Source organism: Rhipicephalus sanguineus, chromosome 1, assembly GCF_013339695.2.
Source record: "Rhipicephalus sanguineus isolate Rsan-2018 chromosome 1, BIME_Rsan_1.4, whole genome shotgun sequence".
Classification (NCBI taxonomy): domain Eukaryota; kingdom Metazoa; phylum Arthropoda; class Arachnida; order Ixodida; family Ixodidae; genus Rhipicephalus; species Rhipicephalus sanguineus.
This window is the reverse complement of record NC_051176.1, coordinates 71,357,592-71,381,736: the sequence shown is the minus strand read 5'-3', so window position 1 is coordinate 71,381,736 and position 24,145 is coordinate 71,357,592. Positions and strand designations below refer to the sequence as shown.

General features: G+C 48.1%; 1 pseudogene; it reads right to left on the bottom strand.

Annotated features, from left to right (window-relative positions):
- Nucleotides 1-15,114: 15,114 nt before the first annotated feature.
- Nucleotides 15,115-16,232, bottom strand: LOC119398042 (uncharacterized; annotated as a pseudogene).
- Between the last annotated feature and the right edge of the window lie 7,913 nt (nucleotides 16,233-24,145).

Here is a 24,145-nt window from a genome sequence, read left to right as displayed (position 1 = left end):
GCCACTTCAAGGTAGTGACCGACCATCACTCGTTGTGCTGGTTAGCCAACCTACGTGACCCGTGCGGACGACTGGCACGATGGAGTCTTCGTCTGCAGGAATTCGATTTCACTATCGTTTACAAATCAGGCCGCAAGCACGAAGATGCCGATTCATTGTCCCGTGCACCTGTCGAAGCTGTGACCACGACGTCGAAGATGACAGCGGCTTCCTTGGGGCCCTTACTACAACGGATCTGATTACACGACAGCGCGAGGACGCCGAAATCCGCGCAATCATCGAAAACCTCGAAGGGCGCAACTCTCCCATACCTCGACGTCTTTCTCGAAGTCTGTCGTCGTCTGCCTGCGAGGAGGTGTTCTGTATAAGAAAAACACGAACGGCAACGAGAAGACCTACCTTCTAGTCGTACCCACTGACATGCGTGATGACATACTTCTAGCCTGCCACGACGAGCCCACATCTGGTCACTTGGGTTCCTCTCGAACTCTCGCCAGAGTTCGACAAGCGTACTACGGCCCAAGCTTTCCGCATCTGTTAAGCGGTACGTAAAAAGCTGCCGCGAATGTCAACGCCGCAAATCCCCGCCACTGAAGCCCGCGGGGCTTCTGCAGCCGATCACACCACCTAGGGCGCCGTTCGACCAAATAGGAATGGATTTGCTGGGCCCCCTTTCCGTTGTCATCTGCTGGGAACAAGTGGATCGTAGTTGCCACAGATTATTTAACGAAATACACCGAGACAAGGGCACTACAGCGCGCTACGTCTTCCGATGTTGCCCAGGTTTTTATAGACCAGATCGTTCTTCGACATGGCGCCCCGTCATGCGTAATTACAGACAGAGGACCAGCTTTCACGGCCCAGCTCATTGACGACCTATTCAAGCTTAGTTACACGAGCCATCGCAAGGACCACAGCATATCATCCGCAAACCAACGGCTTGACAGAGCGCTGAACAAAACCATCGCCGATATGTTATCCATGTACGTTGATGTCCGGCATAAGACGTGGGACCAGGTCCTACCGTACGTCACATTCGCGTACAACACTGCCATCCAGGAAACTACACGATTCACGCCTTTCCCGCCTTGTCTATGGACGTAGGGTCCAGACTATGTTGGATGCTATGCTTCCACACGGTTGCGACGCTTTGCTGACAGCTGACGCGCTGTCCAACTTACGCAGTACGCTGAAGAAGCTCGCCAGTTAGCGCGCCTGCACATTAAACAACAGCAGATTGCAGATGCAACGCCGCTACAATTCTCGCCATTCGAGAAGTGAATACCATCCGGGCGATCAAGTTTGGGTGTGTGGACTCCAGTTCGCCGCCAAGGGTTGTCTGAAAAAACTGCTCAGTCGCTACTTGGACCCTACAAGGGGCGGCGACGCGTTAGTAACGTGAACTACGAGATGTCCCCGATGGAGGCCTCGTTGCCCCGGCGTCGAAAGCACCCCACAGAGATTGTGCACGTTGTACGACTGAAGCCGTACTTCACGCGGTAGTGCGACTTGACCTTGTTGCTTTGCTTTTGTCTGTGCGTACTTTCTGCTGGTTCCCGTTTTTTTTTTGTCTTTGCATATTCACTTGCAGAGCATCGAAAGGATGCCTGTTTCTTTTTTTTTAAGAGGGGGAGTAATGCCACCTGCCCAGCATGACAGGTACGGCGAGCGCGAGCCAACAATCCACAAGAATGGAAGAAGACGTTCTGGGACAGAGCGCGTTCTCGCTCTGAGTTGTTGTTGTTGTTGTTGTTGTGTTGGCAGCCATCTTCCCAGTCTTGTGTGCGTCTCTCTGCCGGTGCAGTATTTCCTAGTTCAAGTCGTTCTGTAGCACGTGACAATATCATCCGAATTCTCGGCTGAAATCACGCAAGTGCAAGTGCAAAATAAATGGAAAAGTTTAGAGCGCTCATACAAGAAGAGGACAAAGGTGAAGAACAATTCATCGGGGCACTCAGGAGCTTTCTGCGAGCATGAAGAGTGAGTATTGTCGAGCATTTCACAGTAGTCGAACTTTTTAACTGGTTATATATTTACAATACCTTTTTTTTCTTAGTGATGTACTTGATAAAGAGCACCACATCAGTCCTACTGTACTAATGAGGCCTGGAGCCATAATAGAAAAGGACAGCAGGTGCAGTTACTTTATAATTTCGCTGAAGTTAAGTTATCCCCCTTAATACTGTACTTTATTTTTCAGCAAGTGTCCTAACATCGACGAGAACAGCTGCACAGAGCCAGCCGCACCTCTGTCACATGACGAGTCCGTCCCAAGCCCCGCAAGAGCTACACTTTCGAATCAAGGGAATATGGAAGCATCAGTTAGAAAAAGGAAAAGGGACGGCACATCACGGCAAATATTGCTCAATGAATTTCAGCAGGCCAAGAAAGAGAGGGTAGACCGCTTCGAAAAAAAATTGGTCTATTGGAGCGACTTGTGACTGCTGTGGAAAAAGCAGCCTCCCGTGCTTCTGAATAAAATGCCCTCAAAGTCTTGTCAAATAATGTAACTGTGTGTGTTTTAATCAGATTGTGCACCGCAATAGAACGATATGGGGACCTCCAGTTCCCATCTTTTACAAACAAGAGACATTTGCAGCATGAAAACACAACCTGAATCAAAAGATATATGCATGAATATTCCTTAGTGGAACCAACAAAATAAACTGCTGTTCGTCACAAAAGGTACAAGGCAAAGCAGTTCTGTGCTCTAGCATTGCTTCTGAGCAATTGCCTTTCGCAGGCATTTGCTGTAGCCTTTACACTGCGGTCAACAACAACGCCACTGTCGTCGTCATTGCCAACCTCCTCCGAGTCTGGGAGTTCCCGTAGTTCTTCAAAGAAGTCTCTTTCTTCGTTGCAAATGTTGTGGAGGACGCATGCGCCCATAATTATCAAGCAGCACTACTTGATGCTGGCTGCATCCACGAGATACAGCCGGCGGAACCGCTGCTTAAGCAATTCGAACGCTACCTCTATAGCAACTCGCTGCTGTGCATGACACTTATTATATTTTCTTTTCCAGGTACGGAAGCTCCGCTCCATATTTTTATAAGGCACCATGAGCCAGGGCAGCAACGGGTAGGCAGAGTCTCCCAGAATATAGCAATTACAGCACTTTGTTGCTGCTTCTTCAAAAAAAGGGCCTTCACGGAGAACCTGGGCGTCAAGCGCCGAACCGGGGAATCCAATGAGTACGTCTGTGAATCGGTTTTCGTGGTTACATATGCCCTGGAGGATGAGTGACGGAAACTTCTTGCGGTTGAAGTATGAGTGCGCCGACACACTCGGGTGTTAATCTCCACGTGACATCCGTCTACGCACCCTATGGTGCTTCGTGGCCCCTTACCAGCGCTCTTTGCTAAGAAGCCCGCTTTGATACGCTCCTGCTGTTGCTGGTCCGGCCACGTGATTACCACCTCGCTCATACTTTCCAGAAGGTTGAGCACCCTCTCGATGCACGCGTGCGCGGACGACTCGGCTACGTAAACCTATCTGCAATCGAGTACATGCTGTTAAAACAATAAGGCAGGTTTTCTCCGCACTGATTCGTGCACGCCCTCCATGAGCCTCCGGGAAGAACGGAGATGCTCGATATCTGTCAGGAAGAGAGTTAAAAGTCTCGCGTGACAGTCTGAAGAGCCGCTTAAATTCAAACAATAAAATATCTGCCAACGACGTCTTCACAGTACCGTGGAATGCGGTTTCTGTCCGTTCTCACAAGCTTTACAGCCAACATCGCGACGATGTCGTCGAACTCCTCTTCGTCGCTGTCCGAGTCCACACGTTCCACGGCCACTTGCGCGACTGTCGCAACGTGGTCCAGTCCATCGTAGAAGCTCAGCGCAACAGCTATGCACCCACACACACACACTAAAAAAAATCTTACCGACTTTCTCAAAAACAAACGCAAATGGCAAAAAAGGAAACAGAAAAACGTTTTCACCAACACAAGAAACAGGGAACGCTGTGTTGGGACGCGGAGCAGAACGCCTGCACCGCAGCTGCACCTTGGCATTCGTTTCACCGTGGCGCTGATCTCGCGATCCAGCTGCACCCCTGAACTGGTGCTCCAAGAATGCTGCACTCTCCGTGCACCACCGTGAACCGTGTTCAAGTGTGCAGCTGAATTGAACGGACTGTTTGTCTCCGATGCCGTCTTCTCAAAGCTTTCTGTTTTGCCCTCTACGTCAGAATTGGAATGGGACTTAAGATGGCCGCTGTCCACCTAGCTGTTTATTTGGTCGTCTACGGTGAATATTGCAGCACACCCTATGACGCATGGCAATGCTGGGATATGTCAGATACGGAATCGGTTCGGATTCGCATCGTTCACGAAGAGCCCAGACACTTCGAAGACGCAGCTGACTTCAACGCGTTCCTTGCGTCAAAATGCTTATTTCGTACTCAAGGGTACGTAGTAAGCTATTTATTTTTATCATTGGACAGAAACGAGTTTTATTTACTCTGGAAACTTCTACATCGATGTACAATTTTACGAAGCTTAAAAAGTAACGAACGGCCGCTAAAGTTGGAAGGCAGACGACAATGCCAGCGCTCACTCTGCGACTCTTTGTCGTCTGTTTCTTTCTTTCGCCGTTTGGATAGGCCATACAGGTTAATGGACTTTTATTTTAGAATATAATATTCGTGAATGAGATGCGCTTATAAAGGTTTGGCTTCAGAGAAGTTTTATTTGCGCAGTCGAATCCGCTTTTTAGCCGAAGCCTCCCTCAACGCCAGCCAACACAAGCCTCGAGCGCAGAGACACATACCATTATTCCCATCGCGGCAGAGCGCCCCTTAGGAAATTCGCATAAATGGTGGCACCAGATTTCCCTCTAGGTAATACTGTGAGAAGCTTAATGCTCTCGTCGTCTCATGACGTTTCGTTCCGTTCTGTCACAGAGTGCTTACAAGATAGGAGCCCTAGTGAACATGTCCATTTCGGCAGAACGCATTCGGTTACTCGAGAAAGTGGTGAGCCGTGACGTCATCGTGCTCTTGAACATCGCGCACCGAACCCGCTCAGCACAATCTCAGCGTTATAAGAAAGGCGACAAAATGTACAGTAACAGAACACTTGAACAATCTTCACAAGTATGTCCTTGCATATGAACGTGTCCCGAATGCTTGAGAACGATGCAGGGAATGCGTACCGACCTTCCCAAGTGAGTTTGGTGGGTGGCTGCATTAAACCTAATTCGAGAGCTAACGCGATCACGTGATCGGCGTTATGCACGACCTCTGAGATTTGCGCGAAGACTGGGTTCGTTGCGTTGAAGTGCATTCCGTCCCTCTCATTTGTGTCGAGAGTTGTGAAAGCTCCGTGACGTCACAATGACGTTGCGGAAGAAGAACTGGAAACAGGCGGCGTGCTGCTTGCCGAACTCCGCCAGTCTGTGGCGGCCAAAGTGGTCAGTCCACTAGCAGCAGGGCCCGGAAACTCAAATCTAGAAATTTGCGACACAGGGCGAAAACATCAACTGCGGCGCGTACCTGTGCGACAGCGTAAATTGTCTCGTTGTTTTTCATAGCTTTTAATCGCTTTTCATCAGTTTTCGAGAAGGCTAGAACTCATGTATTTGCCCAGGGAGGGGCAAAGGCTACATAATCTGCTGCCTGCGAATTCTCGATCGGCAACTTCAAGTGGGCGAACTTTCAATTCTACCCCCGTGCTTTTTTTTTTTCGACGCGTCAATATTCTACGTACTTACAGCTGAAAAAGTACTCTTCGTGTTTATGCATTTGATTTAGGCCGTATTTGTCATGTTTTTACATGTGTTCTCTTTTGAGCACAGCATAACAAAAGCGTGCATGTAATTCACAGTGATGCATATTAAAACCAACAAGAAACATTTTCGCCGCAACTTCGTAGTTGACGTCGAATCCTGCCGTGAAATCGGTAAATAGTGCGCAAAGCAAAAACAGGACGCCCGTGCCACCACCTCCAAATATTTTTTGGCACGCGGGGGACGCTTTTAAATGCGAAGCATTTCTTAGGCGAACCTCAGGCACTTTGGCCGTTTCTATCCACGTATCTATCTATCTGTCTATCTAGCCGCCTACGTCTGGGCGCTCTCCAGGTCGTCTCCATAACTTGTATTATACCAAAATTGGCATAGCAGGGGATCAGTCTATGACGACCACGATCCACAGGACATGATATGAATAACGCAAAATGCCTGTCGCGTATACGTCATGAAACCCTTTCTCTCAGTCACGTGTGGCACATACCGGCATACCAGAGTTGATGTTTTACGGGTATGTGCCACAGCTGATACAGTCTCAACCAACACAGTAACCGCGAACACACACACATTGACACTCAAACAAAGTAATAATAATAATTGTCGGGGTTTTATATGCCAAAACCACGATATGATTATAAGAGACGCCGCAGCGAAGGGCTCCGGAAATTTTGACCATCTGGTATTCTTAAACGTGTACCGAGATCGCACAGTACATGGGCATCTACATTTTGCCTCCATCGAAATTCGACCGCCGCGGCCGGGATCGAACCCGCGACCTTCGGGTCAGCAGCCGAGCACCGTAACCGCTACACCACCGCGACGGACGCAAGGAACGTGAGGAAGCTGAAGACAGAACATCCCTGGAAGACGCTCAACTACCATCGACTCGCCCACGTGGTTCGCAACGTGGATTACTCAAAACCGGATTCAACGCTTCCTACAATAAATCTTCCAAGAGAACCAGGCTTCCCATCATCACCGGTGACTTCAACATTGATTTATCAAGACCTAACAACGCCTGGTCCTTATACTGCGTGAAAGCCGGCTTGGATGTGGACAGGGCATCGATAAACCTCGCTGCCACGTCCAGGACAGGAGGCAAAATAGATCATTTCATCGGAAGAGGCACCCAGGATTTCCACCAGCTGTGCTATACCTCGCTCTTCACTTAGACCCATCGAAGCCGCAATCACAAACAGATCCGAATAATTAGTCCGGTCCAGCTGCTGGGCCTCACTGATCACGGTGATGATGACCTCCTTCAAGAACTGTCAAGAACCCCTTCCACATATGCACACGTGTTCGTACGTGCGTGCGCTCGCTCTCCGTGCGCGCGTGCGTTCTCCGTCATAACGGACAAGTATAAGCATAACAACTGTAACAACTGCAACTGTGACTGTAATGTACCTGCAGTGCGCCTGCGCGTGCCACTCGGTTGTGTATATATCTAGGAAAACTTTCCTGAATGAAGCTTAATTGCGAGTAACGGCTGTCCCGCGCATCTGCGTTCCTTCTTTGTCTTGTTCGGATTCGTGTTATCCAGTATTGAATTATATAAACACTACATATCAGCTTACCGCGTCTGGTGTTGGTAACATCCATGTTGGTGTTGGCATCATTACACAACAGTAAACGACTGGTTATACATATAATACATATGCAACACTTCAACATATGAGTGTGCGTATGTCACTTCCACATTTCTCTAGCGTCATTCCGTAACGTTTCGGTCAATGTGAAAAATTACGTCACAGTCACCATCCCGTCATGCTTCGCATAACATCGATTCCCATGGTCCGTGGGATCTGCCGAATTTTTCTTGGAAATAAAATTTTCGGTTCCTTGCACTTTGAATGTGCCCACATACCATATAATAAAGCACACAAAACAAAAATATCGGCCGCGCATGCATGTTAGATCTCTCGTGGAATCACCCTGAAGCAAGTAGAAAGAGACATAGTAGCAGCTACTGCGCCGCTAGAACAGAACACAAATGTGGCAGCGCAGTATCCCACAGTGCAAGGAAGATTGAGGTAAATTTTCCAGAGGATCACCTGTACATAAAAGTCGTAATGATTTCAACATTTGTCTTCCGTTGCGATTTTTTACGTGGTGTAATGTTGTTTTTTCAATAAAATTTTCAAATGGCAGTTTCATTCCTGTCCTCATCTTCGTTGAGCTGCTTCAAGTTATCCTCAACATAAACGAATCTGTTACTACACATTTATTTCCATTGCAAGTACGCTCATGCACAGCAGTCTTGTGAGTTATGTTTCCCGGTAAAGCACACGTAGCTCTTGAAGTTCTGCAAGACCTTTTTTTAGACCGTACAGAATCCGGGCAACGCTGGGGCACGTTCACCATGCGAGAACGCGACGCCCGTAACCTCACATTGCCCCGTATCCGCAATCGGTCCAGTACTGACTGCGTGGGAAGCAGTTCCTTTTTCCACTTATTTTATTTCTCGTCTCTCGAAAGCAGGCGACCTCGAGACATCGAGCTCTCGCGCGGATGTTGTATCTCTCCCGCTCCGGCTTGAGCGCGCGGAGCACCGGAGGCACAACTTCGTCGTCGTCGACAAGACCTTGAAGGCTCACCACAACCCTATTGTCTTTGGTATGTTCGTGAGAAACCGCCCGAGCATAAGTGTAAACTTGGTAACATAGGCAAATATGGATTTGCATTAATAAAGGAATTACGCTCTAAGAGGCGTACATCTCTGAGAGTGAGAACGTTTCTTTACCGTTTGTATTATTTGCATGAAACGATGCTTCGGAGAACGCAGCGGTACATGACAGATGTGTGGTCCAATAGGTGTAGTTATATATGCCCCGCGAGAAGCTTGTATATTGGGTCCCATCCGAAACAGCCACTGTGTATGCGCGTGTATAGACGGTGGCTGTTTCGGGTGGGATTTTTTGCCTTTTTTATTTTTTTATTTTATTGGCGCTCTGAATGCGTGACGTTCTTTAGGGCATCTCTTCACCTTCACCATACGCCTACCCGCCAATTGATCGACGATTGGCGCGGCCGGTAGGCCTCCATTGCTCGAATGTTTCTACATCTCAAGTCTTCACTTTTGTTCTATAGTGGACTTTACTTCAATTCGAAGCGTAAGAAGCTTCCCTGCATTACCCGTGCATTTGTTGTCCGGTGAGCCAGCAGATAATTAGTAGAGTTACACTTATTGTCCATAATAGATGTAGAGTATTGGTACGGGTTGTGCTTTAATGTGTATAATACTGGTCATGAAGCTTCCGCGAAAGTTTGATATAGGGACAGGAGCAGCCGCTAAGGGCGCCCTCGCCCGTGTGGAGGCATCGGTGCGGAGCCGGCGCTGCAGTTCTACGGCACGCATCGGAACTGAAAAACGTGATTAAATGTATCCGTGAACGTTGATTACATCTTCAGAGCAATATTAGTTCAGGTACATTCGGGAAAGTTCTAATGCAGTGCGATTTAGCGTCGAATGAGGCCTTGAAGCACGAAATTCGGCGACAAACGCATGTTGCCTGCGCTGTGCGATATGCTAGCGCTATAAAAGCATGTTTCTTCCTTCTTCCGTTTTCTAAAGCATCTAGTGGAAATCTGCGGATGACCCAGAGTCCTTCAAGGGCTCTGGCGGTTCTTAATGCCTCGCGGAAGTACAGTGGCTGCAACTCTTGAACGCGCATATCAGTCTATACACCTGGCGTTTGTATACGAAGACATCTTAAAGTACCTTCCTATTTATCGAACCAACAGTGAGTTTGAATGACTCATGCTTTGATTTTAACAATTTAGGAGCACCAATGATACATTACGGCTTTTCCCTGGTTTGTGTTTTCTGTTGCGTTGGGTTATCACTACGGCGCCGCGCCGCGTTTAAAGTTCAGTCGCTCATGCAATACTGTTTAGTGTTCGCAGTGGTTCTTTACTGTTTTTAAGGTGGAAGCCTTAGATGCCTCATCAAATGCAAAAATTGACCGTCGACGCCGGCGGCGCCCCGCGTCGACGGCGTCAACACGAATAATGCAAAAAAATCATCACGTGATGATGTCACCATATCACGGCACAGATCATTGCATCATGACGTCACGTAACGTGGCGTCACACGATGATGTTATCACATGACATCGTCGCTTTGCATTGCTTCCGTGATCGTTGGACCAATCACGCAGGCAGTGCAAAACAGGCGAGGTGCAGAACCTTACAATGCCTCCTATCCTGGGCAGTGCAAAACCACCGTAGGTGCAGACAGCTTTCGAGGAGGTGCGGGGGTGGATCAATACATCGACTGCAGAAAAAGAAGATGGTCTTAACCATTTTATTAGTATAAGGCGAATGCTTAAGAGACCCTGTGAGTTTATTGCGGTCTTCAGTTGCAACTTCCACTAAATTATTTTCTTTGTTTCCAGCATTCGTAAGCGTCTCGGTCTTCATCAGGTATTGATTACATCTACAGTTAGCATGTTAGAACCAGGCTTGTTTTGCACGACGGCTAGGAATTCTTTATTGCTTCACCAAATTCAAACCTTATGATACCAGCACTCGCAACGAAATATTTTTATTTAGTTCAGATGTTTCCTCTGATAGACATGCACACACATACGTTTTGTGTATCTTTTACGTTTTTGTTGTGTAGGCGGGCGAGCTCTGGATGTTTTTGCACTAGACAAGTATGCCGGGAGGCCATCGAAAATCCTCGGCACAGCGCCCGGCAGAAGTTTCGGAACATCGCGCTGCGACGTCACAACACCGCCTCCGACTAGCCAATGGTGCACGCGACCGATGCCACTCTCATCGAAGTACTTCTCGCAGACACCCACATGCGGGCAGTCAAATGTGAAACCACCGGTTTCTCGCCTTGGTATTTCCGCATTTCCTGCCGTTCGCTGTCTCTAGGCAGCCAGAGCACCGACACATTTTCGTCATGTCTCTTGCATCCTGATCGAATCCAGGGTACGCAGCAGGTACTGAGTTGCCGGTACTGAGGCACAACACACCAGGCACAATACAGGACATAAGGTGAAAACTGCGCGCTGGCTGGTCAAGATATTTTGCACTGACACCGGCAGCCGCCTTCGCTGCCTTCTGCCCGATGCCATCCGACTGGACGCATTGCCGCGCCGCGGCCGCCCCTTGCAGCGCACAAAGCTCCCTCAGAGAGTTAAGGCGAAGCTTCATGACGAGTAAAAGTATTGAAGGACTCTGGTATATTATAGGATGATATTATAATATAGCAGATAATTATTAGTAGTGATGTTTCTAGTCAACTTGTGATTAAGAGTAACTAGTGATTATAGATGAGTTTTTACGATGGGTGGTCAATGGTGTGAAATTAAAGGTACACAAGAGATAACGACCGTAGGAAGTAATTAATAGAAGTAGGTGTCCTGGGACCGCGAAGAGAGCCGACCAGCTGCCATGACACAGCGGAACAGACTGATACTTTACTTGACGACACCCAAATATACATATTTTTTTGTCAAAGTGTTCCGTGGGACGGGACACGAAGAAAGAAGTGAGACAAACGAGCGCAGACTTTTTAACAGTCTCAGCCCATATGACACGTCTCCTTCGGGGTTGATGGAACATCTAAAAGAGATGAAAGAACGCCTTAAGGGTTACAATGAAACAGCTCAAAGCCATAAAAATACGCGTAATAGGCCATGAAAAGCTGGGGAAAAAATGAACAAAACATGAAAAAAGCAAAAGAAACAACACAAGAACAAAAACATGGCTGATCCCTACGTCATAGGAATCGCTTTAACATAAAACAGTCCTCACAGAATTGGTGCTTTTTTAGTGATATATGAGAGCTTGTAGAATGTGTATTGGAGTTTGGCAGTTATAGCACTGTTTGACGTGGATGCACCCACGTTGACGCCTAGTGGCACATCTGCATCGTGACTAACGTCCATGATCATGTTTAACCGTGGTGGTAGCTGAAGTTTTTAACATATACCTGGACACAGCATATCGCGAGTCCAGCGCATAGATGACATCATCAAGCCCATATTAAACACTAATACTCGATATGCACTTCGTCAAAGCATCGTCAGTTAAGGAGAGAAACAGCACGGTGTGCGCTACCGAATAATAGTGTAACATACGCCTGCGCTCATGCATACACTACCACACTACACTTTAGCAGCACGTGAGGCAGAGGTTCGTAGCTTGAGCCGCGAACGCGCGCAGGCGTTCCATGTCCCGCTGGCCTTTGTCTCGCTCCACCCCGGCCGTCACCCGTCGCCTGTCGAGATCGTTGCCTCTCTGGAGCTCTTATGCAGCAGTTTTATCAGTCATTGCTATCGCACATGTGGAAGCTGCACGACTCCGACAACGAGCCGTTACACGCTAACACAAAGCGAAAGCCAAAGAAGGTAACTGCGTCTACGGCGACTCCCCGATGCTAGCGCGGCCAGTGCTTTTTTTTTTTGCTGTAACCATAGCCTCCGAGATTGCCCCTCGTATTCTTAAACGCACTTTCACTCAACGCCTCGCCTCGACTTCACCAAGTCAGGGCCTCCTCCACTCAAGGAGCCGCTGGGTTTCAAGAACGCTCCTTGAGCAGGTCCTTCGCCAAGGGACTGCTTCAGAAACCGTCCTTGAGTTACTCAAAACGCATCTGGTAGCGAGGGTATACAATGAAGTGTTACAATGAATGCAAGAAAAGTCCGTTAAAACGCGTGCGGAGGGCTTAAAAAGCAAATATTTAAATGCATGAATGGTTCAAACTTACAAGCGGTATTCGAAATATGGCTTAGAAATACGTTTTGTTGGGCTAGTTGGTTCATGACTTCTGAAGGAAAAAATTGTAGCGCAAAGTAGCGCCAGTCCCGTCCTCTCTGTCTGTCCGTGTGTTGCTATGCGCTACAATTTTTCCTTCAGAAGGTATTCGAAACCACGACCTACTATAGTCCTGACCTGCCCAGATGTCCCCTCTCCATGCCCACGTTCTAGTTCATACCTCTGCCGCTAGGGATGTAACCTACGAGCGTTGTGGCGCTCGTCAACACCTGTTGACTGACGTCAGCTTTAACACTCGTGATGATGTTTCGCCAGCGGAGAGCGCTCATGTCGTGTAATTATTATTCATCAATGCAAAATACCTCGGAAATAAAAATACGGAAAGTGAATTAGAACTTTTTTTTGCATTTAAAAGGACACATCCGTCCTAGACTAAGCAAGTCTAGGGCTTCTCACGTTAGTCAACCAGTGCGCAGTAAATACTTAACCGCACAGCTTAGTGCGGTTAGTAGCTTGACCCTTGGTCTAAATTTGCAGAACAGTCACAGAATGCCGGCATTTCGTAACATAATACTGGCGTTCTTACGCCAGCGCCGTCCAAACGGTCGCAGAGTAGCAGACGAACAGGTTATAGGTAGCGCCATCTACGGCGAGCGGTTGAACGAGAGCGGCGACGCGCGCTTCCATAGGACCCCCGATATCTGGGCAGGTCAGGAATACAGTAGGTAGTGTTCTAAACATTTTCAGCTAGTTTCGACAGCAAGCGACGCTATTTTAGCCAAGCCACGCCAAAGCGAATCCGCTGAGATCACATGCCGTCACATGCCCGGTGGTTGTGCGATCGGGCAGGGTCTGTTTGGTGTCGCAGAAGTCTGTTGCCAGACTGAGAAGCGCGAAGCGGCTCGTCGGTCGCGCCCCAGTGACACGGGCACACCACGGATGCTGGCAAAATACTGAGGAGGGCGAAGCGGCTCGTGGGTTACGTGCGCCCCAATGACACGGGCATACCACGGACTTCTGCGACACCGAACGGAACGCTGCCGTGCGATCGCTACACTGCTCTTCCCGTGTTGTGAGTGCGTGAGATCTTGTATTGGTGTCTGTTGTGCACTTTGTACGCTCTTTGTGTTGCCGGGGTGACTGACAGTGAAATGAGTGCGAACAACGACCGCGGCGTCATGCGTGACGGTGGTAAGACGACCGCACCAAGGTTTGTGTACACGGCCGAAGAACGCGAGCTGCTTCGAAACTTGGTGATGCGGCACCGGTCTGTTGTCGAAAACAAAAGAACCGACAACGTGTCGAAGCGCGCCAAGGACATTGCATGGGAAAAACTTACCGACGAATACAACAGCCAACCAGGCATTCCTCGCGTGACGGTTTTGCAGCTGCGGAAGCTCTGGAGTAACGAAAAAATTTCCGTAGTCTTTCAAGAAGAGGAAAATGACGCCCTTCTATCAAGGAACCCCGACCTGCTACACCAGCCACACTTGAACCATGTGGGACCCTCGGCGCCGCACCGACGCAAGAGCGCTCCGATCCCCTGAGCTCGAACTTTGAGTTCCCAGAGGACTTGGTTCCTCATGGAAAATATAAGGAGCTAAAGCCTCTCGTCGGAAAGAAAGGCGGATTTAAGCAAGTTTCACTTTCACAACTTTTGCATACCCCGCTAACTTATTTCGTGATCAAGTTTCCTGTCTCTTTTCATTCTCTCACAGGACAAAAAAGGCCATGTGGCAAGCCATTGCAGGCATGATATCGTCCGAATTCTCGCTGAAATCACGCAAGTGCAAGTGCAAAATAAATGGAAAATTTAGAGCGCTCATACAAGAGACAAAGGTGAAGAACAATTCATCGGGGCACTCAAGAGCTTTCTGCGAGCATGAAGAGTGAGTATTGTCGAGCATTTCACAGTAGTCGAACTTTTTAACTTGTCGAACTTTTTAACTGGTTATATATTTACAATACCTTTTTTTTCTTAGTGATGTACTTGAGAAAGAGCACCACATCAGTCCTACTGTACTAATGAGGCCTGGAGCCATAATAGAAAAGGACAGCAGGTGCAGTTACTTTATAATTTCGCTGAAGTTAAGTTATCCCCCTTAATACTGTACTTTATTTTTCAGCAAGTGTCCTAACATCGACGAGAACAGCTGCACAGAGCCAGCCGCACCTCTGTCACATGACGAGTCCGTCCCAAGCCCCGCAAGAGCTACACTTTCGAATGAAGGGAATAGGGAAGCATCAGTTAGAAAAGGAAAAGGGACGGCACATCACGGCAAGCATTGCTCAATGAATTTCAGCAGGCCAAGAAAGAGAGGGTAGACCGCTTCGAAAAAAAATTGGTCTATTGGAGCGACTTGTGACTGCTGTGGAAAAAGCAGCCTCCTGCTTCTGAATAAAATGCCCTGAAAGTCTTGTCAATAAATGTAACTGTGTGTTTTAATCAGATTTGCACCGCAATAGAACGATATGGGGACCTCCAGTTCCCATCTTTTACAAACAAGAGACATTTGCAGCATGAAAACACAACCTGAATCAAAAGATATATGCATGAATATTCCTTAGTGGAACCACAAAATAAACTGCTGTTCGTCACAAAAGGTACAAGGCAAAGCAGTTCTGTGCTCTAGCATTGCTTCTGAGCAATTGCCTTTCGCAGGCATTTGCTGTAGCCTTCTACACTGCGGTCAACAACAACGCCACTGTCGTCGTCATTGCCAACCTCCTCCGAGTCTGGGAGTTCCCGTAGTTCTTCAAAGAAGTCTCTTTCTTCGTTGCAAATGTTGTGGAGGACGCATGCGCCCATAATTATCAAGCAGCACTACTTGATGCTGGCTGCATCCACGAGATACAGCCGGCGGAACCGCTGCTTAAGCAATTCGAACGCTACCTCTATAGCAACTCGCTGCTGTGCATGACACTATTATATTTTCTTTTCCAGGTAGGGAAGCTCCGCTCCATATTTTATAAGGCACCATGAGCCAGGGCAGCAACGGGTAGGCAGAGTCTCCCAGAATATAGCAATTACAGCACTTTGTTGCTGCTTCTTCAAAAAAAGGGCCTTCACGGAGAACCCGGGCGTCAAGCGCCGACCCGGGGAACCCAATGAGTACGTCTGTGAATCGGTTTTCGTGGTTACATATGTCCTGGAGGATGAGTGACGGAAACTTCTTGCGGTTGAAGTATGAGTGCGCCGACACACTCGGGGTGTTAATCTCCACGTGACATCCGTCTACGCACCCTATGGTGCTTCGTGGCCCCTTACCAGCGCTCTTTGCTAAGAAGCCCGCTTTGATACGCTCCTGCTGTTGCTGGTCCGGCCACGTGATTACCTCCTCGCTCATGCTTTGCAGAAGGTTGAGCACCCTGTCGATGCACGCGTGCGCGGACGACTCGGCTACGTAAACCTATCTGCAATCGAGTACATGCTGTTAAAACAATAAGGCAGGTTTTCTCCGCACTGATTCGTGCACGCCCTCCATGAGCCTCCGGCAAGAACGGAGATGCTCGATATCTGTCAGGAAGAGAGTTAAAAGTCTCGCGTAAAATATCTGCCAACGACGTCTTCACAATAAAATATCTGCCAACGACGTCTTCACAGTACCGTGGAATGCGGTTTCTGTCCGTTCTCACAAGCTTTACAGCCAACATCGCGACGATGTCGTCGAACTCCTCTTCGTCGCTGTCCGAGTCCACACGTTCCACGGCCACTTGCGCGACTGTCGCAAGCGTGGTCCAGTCCATCGTAGAAGCTCAGCGCAACAGCTATGCACCCACACACACACACTAAAAAAAATCTTACCGACTTTCTCAAAAACAAACGCAAATGGCAAAAAAGGAAACAGAAAAACGTTTTCACCAACACAAGAAACAGGGAACGCTGTGTTGGGACGCGGAGCAGAACGCCTGCACCGCAGCTGCACCTTGGCATTCGTTTCACCGTGGCGCTGATCTCGCGATCCAGCTGAACCCCCTGAACTGGTGCTCCAAGAATGCTGCACTCTCCGTGCACCACCGTGAACCGTGTTCAAGTGGTGCAGCTGAATTGAACGGACTGTTTGTCTCCGATGCCGTCTTCTCAAAGCTTTCTGTTTTGCCCTCTACGTCAGAAGTGGAATGGGACTTAAGATGGCCGCTGTCCACCTAGCTGTTTATTTGGTCGTCTACGGTGAATATTGCAGCACACCCTATGACGCATGGCAATGCTGGGATATGTCAGATTCGGAATCGGTTCGGATTCGCATCGTTCACGAAGAGCCCAGACACATCGAAGACGCAGCTGACTTCAACGCGTTCCTTGCGTCAAAATGCTTATTTCGTACTCAAGGAGTACGTAGTTAGCTATTTAATTTTTATCATTGGACAGAAACGAGTTTTATTTACTCTGGAAACTTCTACATCGATGTACAATTTTACGAAGCTTAAAAAGTAACGAACGGCCGCTCAAGTTGGAAGGCAGACGACAATGCCAGCGCTCACTCTGCGACTCTTTGTCGTCTGTTTCTTTCTTTCGCCGTTTGGATAGGCCATACAGGTTAATGGACTTTTATTTTAGAATATAATATTCGTGAATGAGATGCGCTTATAAAGGTTTGGCTTCAGAGAAGTTTTATTTGCGCAGTCGAATCCGCTTTTTAGCCGAAGCCTCCCTCAACGCCAGCCAACACAAGCCTCGAGCGCAGAGACACATACCGTTATTCCCATCGCGGCAGAGCGCCCCTTAGGAAATTCGCATAAATGGTGGCACCAGATTTCCCTCTAGGTAATACTGTGAGAAGCTTAATGCTCTCGTCGTCTCATGACGTTTCGTTCCGTTCTGTCACAGAGTGCTTACAAGATAGGAGCCCTAGTGAACATGTCCATTTCGGCAGAACGCATTCGGTTACTCGAGAAAGTGGTGAGCCGTGACGTCATCGTGCTCTTGAACATCGCGCACCGAACCCGCTCAGCACAATCTCAGCGTTATCAGAAAGGCGACAAACTGTACAGTAACAGAACACTTGAACAATCTTCACAAGTATGTCCTTGCATATGAACGTGTGCCGAATGCTTGAGAACGATGCAGGGAATGCGTACCGACCTTCCCAAGTGAGTTTGGTGGGTGGCTGCATTAAACCTGATTCGAGGGCTAACGCGATCACGTGATCGGCGTTATGCACGACCTCTGAGATTTGCGCGAAGACTGGGTTCGTTGCGTTGAAGTGCATTCCGTCCCTCTCATTTGTGTCGAGAGTTGTGAAAGCTCCGTGACGTCACAATGACTTTGCGGAAAGAAGAACTGGAAACAGGCGGCGTGCTGCTTGCCGAACTCCGCCAGTCAGTGGCGGCCAAAGTGGTCAGTCCACTAACGGCAGGTCCCGGAAACTCAAATCTAGAAATCGCGACACAGGGCGAAAAGATCAACTGCGGCGCGTTCCTGTGCGACTGCGTAAATTGTCTCGTTGTAATTCATAGCTTTTAATCGCTTTTCATCAGTTTTCGAGAAGGCTAGAACTCATGTGTTTGCCCAGGGAGGGGCAAAGGCTACAGAATCTGCTGCCTGCGAATTCTCGATCGGCAACTTCAAGTGGGCGAACTTTCAATTCTACCCCCGTGCTTTTTTTTCGGCGCGTCAATATTCTACGTACTTACAGCTGAAAAAGTACTCTTCGTGTTTATGCATTTGATTTAGGCCGTATTTGTCATGTTTTTACATGTGTTCTCTTTTGAGCACAGCATAACAAAAGCGTGCATGTAATTCACAGTGATGCATATTAAAACCAACAAGAAACATTTTCGCCACAACTTCGTAGTTGACGTCGAATCCTGCCGTGAAATCGGTAAATATTGCGCAAAGCAAAAACAGGACGCCCGTGCCACCACCTCCAAATATTTTTTGGCACGCTGGGGACGTTTTTAAATGCGAAGCATTTCTTAGGCGAACGTCAGGCACTTTGGCCGTTTCTATCCACGTATCTATCTATCTGTCTATCTAGCCGCCTACGTCTGGGCGCTCTCCAGGTCGTCTCCATAACTTGTATTATACCAAAATTGGCATAGCAGATGATCAGTCTATGACGACCACGATCCACAGGACATGATATGAATAACGCAAAATGCCTGTCGCGTATACGTCATGAAACCCTTTCTCTCAGTCACGTGTGGCACATACCGGCATACCAGAGTTGATGTTTTACGGGTATGTGCCACAGCTGATACAGTCTCAACCAACACAGTAAGCGCGAACACACACACATTGACACTCAAGCAAAGTGATAATAATAATTGTCGGGGTTTTATATCCCAAAACCACGATATGATTATAAGAGACGCCGCAGCGAAGGGCTCCGGAAATTTTGACCATCTGGTATTCTTAAACGTGTACCGAGATCGCACAGTACATGGGCATCTACATTTTGCCTCCATCGAAATTCGACCGCCGCGGCCGGGATCGAACCCGCGACCTTCGGGTCAGCAGCCGAGCACCGTAACCGCTACACCACCGCGACGGACGCAAGGAACGTGAGGAAGCTGAATACAGAACAGCCCTGGAAGACGCTCAACTACCATCGACTCGTCCACGTGGTTCGCAACGTGGGTTACTCATAAACCGGAATCAACGCTTCCAACAATAAATATGCCAAGATAACCAGGCCTCTCATCATCACCGGTGACTTCAACATTGGTTTATCAAGACCTAACAACGCCTGGTCCTTATACTGCGTGAAAGCCGGCTTGGATGTGGACAGGGCATCGATAAACCTCGCTGCCACGTCCAGGACAGGAGGCAACATAGATCATTTCATCGGAAGAGGCACCCAGGATTTCCACCAGCTGTGCTATACCTCGCTCTTCACTTAGACCCATCGTAGCCGCAATCACAAACGGATCCGAATAACAAGTCCGGTCCAGCTGCTGGGCCTCACTGATCACGGTGATGATGACATCCTTCAAGAACTGTCAAGAACCCCTTCCACATATGCACACGTGTTCGTACGTGCGTGCGCTCGCTCTCCGTGCGCGCGTGCGTTCTCCGTCATAACGGACAAGTATAAGCATAACAACTGTAACAACTGCAACTGTGACTGTAATGTACCTGCAGTGCGCCTGCGCGTGCCACTCGGTTGTGTATATATCTAGGAAAACTTTCCTGAATGAAGCTTAGTTGCGAGTAACGGCTGTCCCGCGCATCTGCATTCCTTCATTGTCTTGTTCGGATTCGCGTTATCCAGCATTGAATTATATAAACACTACATATCAGCTTACCGCGTCTGGTGTTGGTAACATCCATGTTTGTGTTGGCATCATTACACAACAGTAAACGACTGGTTATACATATAATACATATGCGACACTTCAACATAGGAGTGTGCGTATGCCACTTCCACATTTCTCTAGCGTCATTCCGTAACGTTTCGGTCAATGTGAAAAATTACGCCACAGTCACCATCCCGTGCATGCTTCGCATAACATCGACTCCCATGGTACGTGGGATCTGCCGAATTTTCCTTGGAAATAAAATTTTCGGTTCCTTGCACTTTGAATGTGCCCACATACCATATAATAACGCACACAAAACAAAAATATCGACCGCGCATGCATGTTCGATCTCTCGTGGAATCACCCTGAAGCAAGTAGAAAGAGACATAGTAGCAGCTACTGCGCCGCGGGAACAGAACACAAATGTGGTAGCGCAGTATCCCACAGTGCAAGGAAGATTGAGATAAATTTTCCAGAGGATCACCCGTACACAAATCCGGGCAACACTGGGGAACATTCACCATGCGAGAACGTGACGTCCGTGACCTCACATTGCCCCGTATCCGCAATCGGTCCAGTACTGACTGCGTGGGAAGCAGTTCCTTTTTCCACTTATTTTATTTCTCGTCTCTGGAAAGCAGGCGACCTCGAGACATCGAGCTCTCGCGCGGATGTTGTATCTCTCCCGCTCCGGCTTGAGCGCGCGGAGCTCCGGAGGCACAACTTCGTCGTCGTCGACAAGACCTTGAAGGCTCACTACAGCCCTATTGTCTTTGGTATGTTAGTGAGAAACCGCCCGAGCATAAGTGTAAACTTGGTAACATAGGCAAATATGGATTTGCATTAATAAAGGAATTACGCTCTAAGAGGCGTACATCTCTGAGAGTGAGAACGTTTCTTTACCGTTTGTATTATTTGCATGAAACGATGCTTCGGAGAACGCAGCGGTACATGGCAGATGTGTGGTCCAATAGGTGTAGTTATATATGCCCCGCGAGAAGCTTGTATATTGGGTCCCATCCGAAACAGCCACTGTGTATGCGCGTGTATAGACGGTGGCTGTTTCGGGTGGGATTTTTGCCTTTTTTATTTTTTTATTTTATTGGCGCTCTGAATGCGTGACGTTCTTTAGGGCATCTCTTCACCTTCACCATACGCCTACCCGCCAATTGATCGACGATTGGCGCGGCCGGTAGGCCTCCATTGCTCGAATGTTTCTACATCTCAAGTCTTCACTTTTGTTCTATAGTGGACTTTATACTTCAATTCGAAGCGTAAGAAGCTTCCCTGCATTACCCGTGCATTTGTTGTCCGGTGAGCCAGCAGATAATTAGTAGAGTTACACTTATTGTCCATAATAGATGTAGAGTATTGGTACGGGTTGTGCTTTAATGTGTATAATACTGGTCATGAAGCTTCCGCGAAAGTTTGATATAGGGACAGGAGCAGCCGCTAAGGGCGCCCTCGCCCGTGTGGAGGCATCGGTGCGGAGCCGGCGCTGCAGTTCTACGGCACGCATCGGAACTGAAAAACGTGATTAAATGTATCCGTGAACGTTGATTACATCTTCAGAGCAATATTAGTTTCAGGTACATTCGGGAAAGTTCTAATGCAGTGCGATTTAGCGTCGAATGAGGCCTTGAAGCACGAAATTCATCGGCGACAAACGCATGTTGCCTGCGCTGTGCGATATGCTAGCGCTATAAAAGCATGTTTCTTCCGTTTTCTTAAAGCATCTAGTGGAAATCTGCGGATGACCCAGAGTCCTTCAAGGGCTCTGGCGGTTCTTAATGCCTCGCGGAAGTACAGTGGCTGCAACTCTTGAACGCGCATATCAGTCTATACACCTGGCGTTTGTATACGAAGACATCTTAAAGTACCTTCCTATTTATCGAACCAACAGTGAGTTTGAATGACTCAGTGCTTTGATTTTAACAATTTAGGAGCACCAATGAATACATTATACGGCTTTTCCCTGGCTTTGTGTTTTCTGTTGCGTTGGGTTATCACTACGGCGCCGCGCCGCGTTTAAAGTTCAGTCGCTCATGCAATACTGTTTAGTGTTCGCAGTGGTTCTTTACTGTTTTTAAGGTGGAAGCCTTAGATGCCTCATCAAATGCAAAAATTGACCGTCGACGCCGGCGGCGCCCCGCGTCGACGGCGTCAACACGAATAATGCAAAAAAATCATCACGTGATGATGCCACCATATCACGGCACAGATCATTGCCATCATGACGTCACGTAACGTGGCGTCACACGATGATGTTATCACATGACATCGTCGCTTTGCATTGCTTCCGTGATCGTTGGACCAATCACGCAGGCAGTGCGAAACAGGCGAGGTGCAGAAACCTTACAATGCCTCCTATCCTGGACGCAGTGCAAAACCACCGTAGGTGCAGACAGCTTTCGAGGAGGTGCGGGGGTGGATCAATACATCGACTGCAGAAAAAGAAGATGGTCTTAACCATTTTATTAGTATAAGGCGAATGCTTAAGAGACCCTGTGAGTTTATTGCGGTCTTCAGTTGCAACTTCCACTAAATTATTTTCTTTGTTTCCAGCATTCGTAAGCGTCTCGGTCTTCATCAGGTATTGATTACATCTACAGTTAGCATGTTAGAACCAGGCTTGTTTTGCACGACGGCTAGGAATTCTTTATTGCTTCACCAAATTCAAACCTTATGATACCAGCACTCGCAACGAAATATTTTTATTTAGTTCAGATGTTTCCTCTGATAGACATGCACAGCACATACGTTTTGTGTATCTTTTACGTTTTTGTTGTGTAGGCGGGCGAGCTCTGGATGTTTTTGCACTAGACAAGTATGCCGGGAGGCCATCGAAAATCCTCGGCACAGCGCCCGGCAGAAGTTTCGGAACATCGCGCTGCGACGTCACAACACCGCCTCCGACTAGCCAATGGTGCACGCGACCGATGCCACTCTCATCGAAGTACTTCTCGCAGACACCCACATGCGGGCAGTCAAATGTGAAACCACCGGTTTCTCGCCTTGGTATTTCCGCATTTCCTGCCGTTCGCTGTCTCTAGGCAGCCAGAGCACCGACACATTTTCGTCATGTCTCTTGCATCCTGATCGAATCCAGGGTACGCAGCAGGTACTGAGTTGCCGGTACTGAGGCACAACACACCAGGCACAATACAGGACATAAGGTGAAAACTGCGCGCTGGCTGGTCAAGATATTTTGCACTGACACCGGCAGCCGCCTTCGCTGCCTTCTGCCCGATGCCATCCGACTGGACGCATTGCCGCGCCGCGGCCGCCCCTTGCAGCGCACAAAGCTCCCTCAGAGAGTTACGGCGAAGCTTCATGACGAGTAAAAGTATTGAAGGACTCTGGTATAATTATAGGATGATATATATAATATAGCAGATAATTATTAGTAGTGGTGTTTCTAGTCAACTTGTGATTAAGAGTAACTAGTGATTATAGATGAGTTTTTACGATGGGTGGTCAATGGTGTGAAATTAAAGGTACACAAGAGATAACGACCGTAGGAAGTAATGAATAGAAGTAGGTGTCCTGGGACCGCGAAGAGAGCCGACCAGCTGCCATGACACAGCGGAACAGACTGATACTTTACTTGACGACACCCAAATATACATATTTTTTTGTCAAAGTGTTCCGTGGGACGGGACACGAAGAAAGAAGTGAGACAAACGAGCGCAGACTTTTTAACAGTCTCAGCCCATATGACACGTCTCCTTCGGGGTTGATGGAACATCTAAAAGAGATGAAAGAAGACGCCTTAAGGGTTAACAATGAAACAGCTCAAAGCCATAAAAATACGCGTAATAGGCCATGAAAAGCTGGGGAAAAAATGAACAAAACATGAAAAAAGCAAAAAGAAAACAACACAAGAACAAAAAACATGGCTGATCCCTACGTCATAGGAATCGCTTTAACATAAAACATGTCCTCACAGAATTGGTGCTTATTTTGTAGTGATATATGAGAGCTTGTAGAATGTGTATTGGAGTTTGGCAGTTATAGCACTGTTTGACGTGGATGCACCCACGTTGACGCCTAGTGGCACATCTGCATCGTGACTAACGTCCATGATCATGTTTAACCGTGGTGGTAGCTGAAGTTTTTAACATATACCTGGACACAGCATATCGCGAGTCCAGCGCATAGATGACATCATCAAGCCCATATTAAACACTAATACTCGATATGCACTTCGTCAAAGCATCGTCAGTTAAGGAGAGAAACAGCACGGTGTGCGCTACCGAATAATAGTGTAACATACGCCTGCGCTCATGCATACACTACCACACTACACTTTAGCAGCACGTGAGGCAGAGGTTCGTAGCTTGAGCCGCGAACGCGCGCAGGCGTTCCATGTCCCGCTGGCCTTTGTCTCGCTCCACCCCGGCCGTCACCCGTCGCCT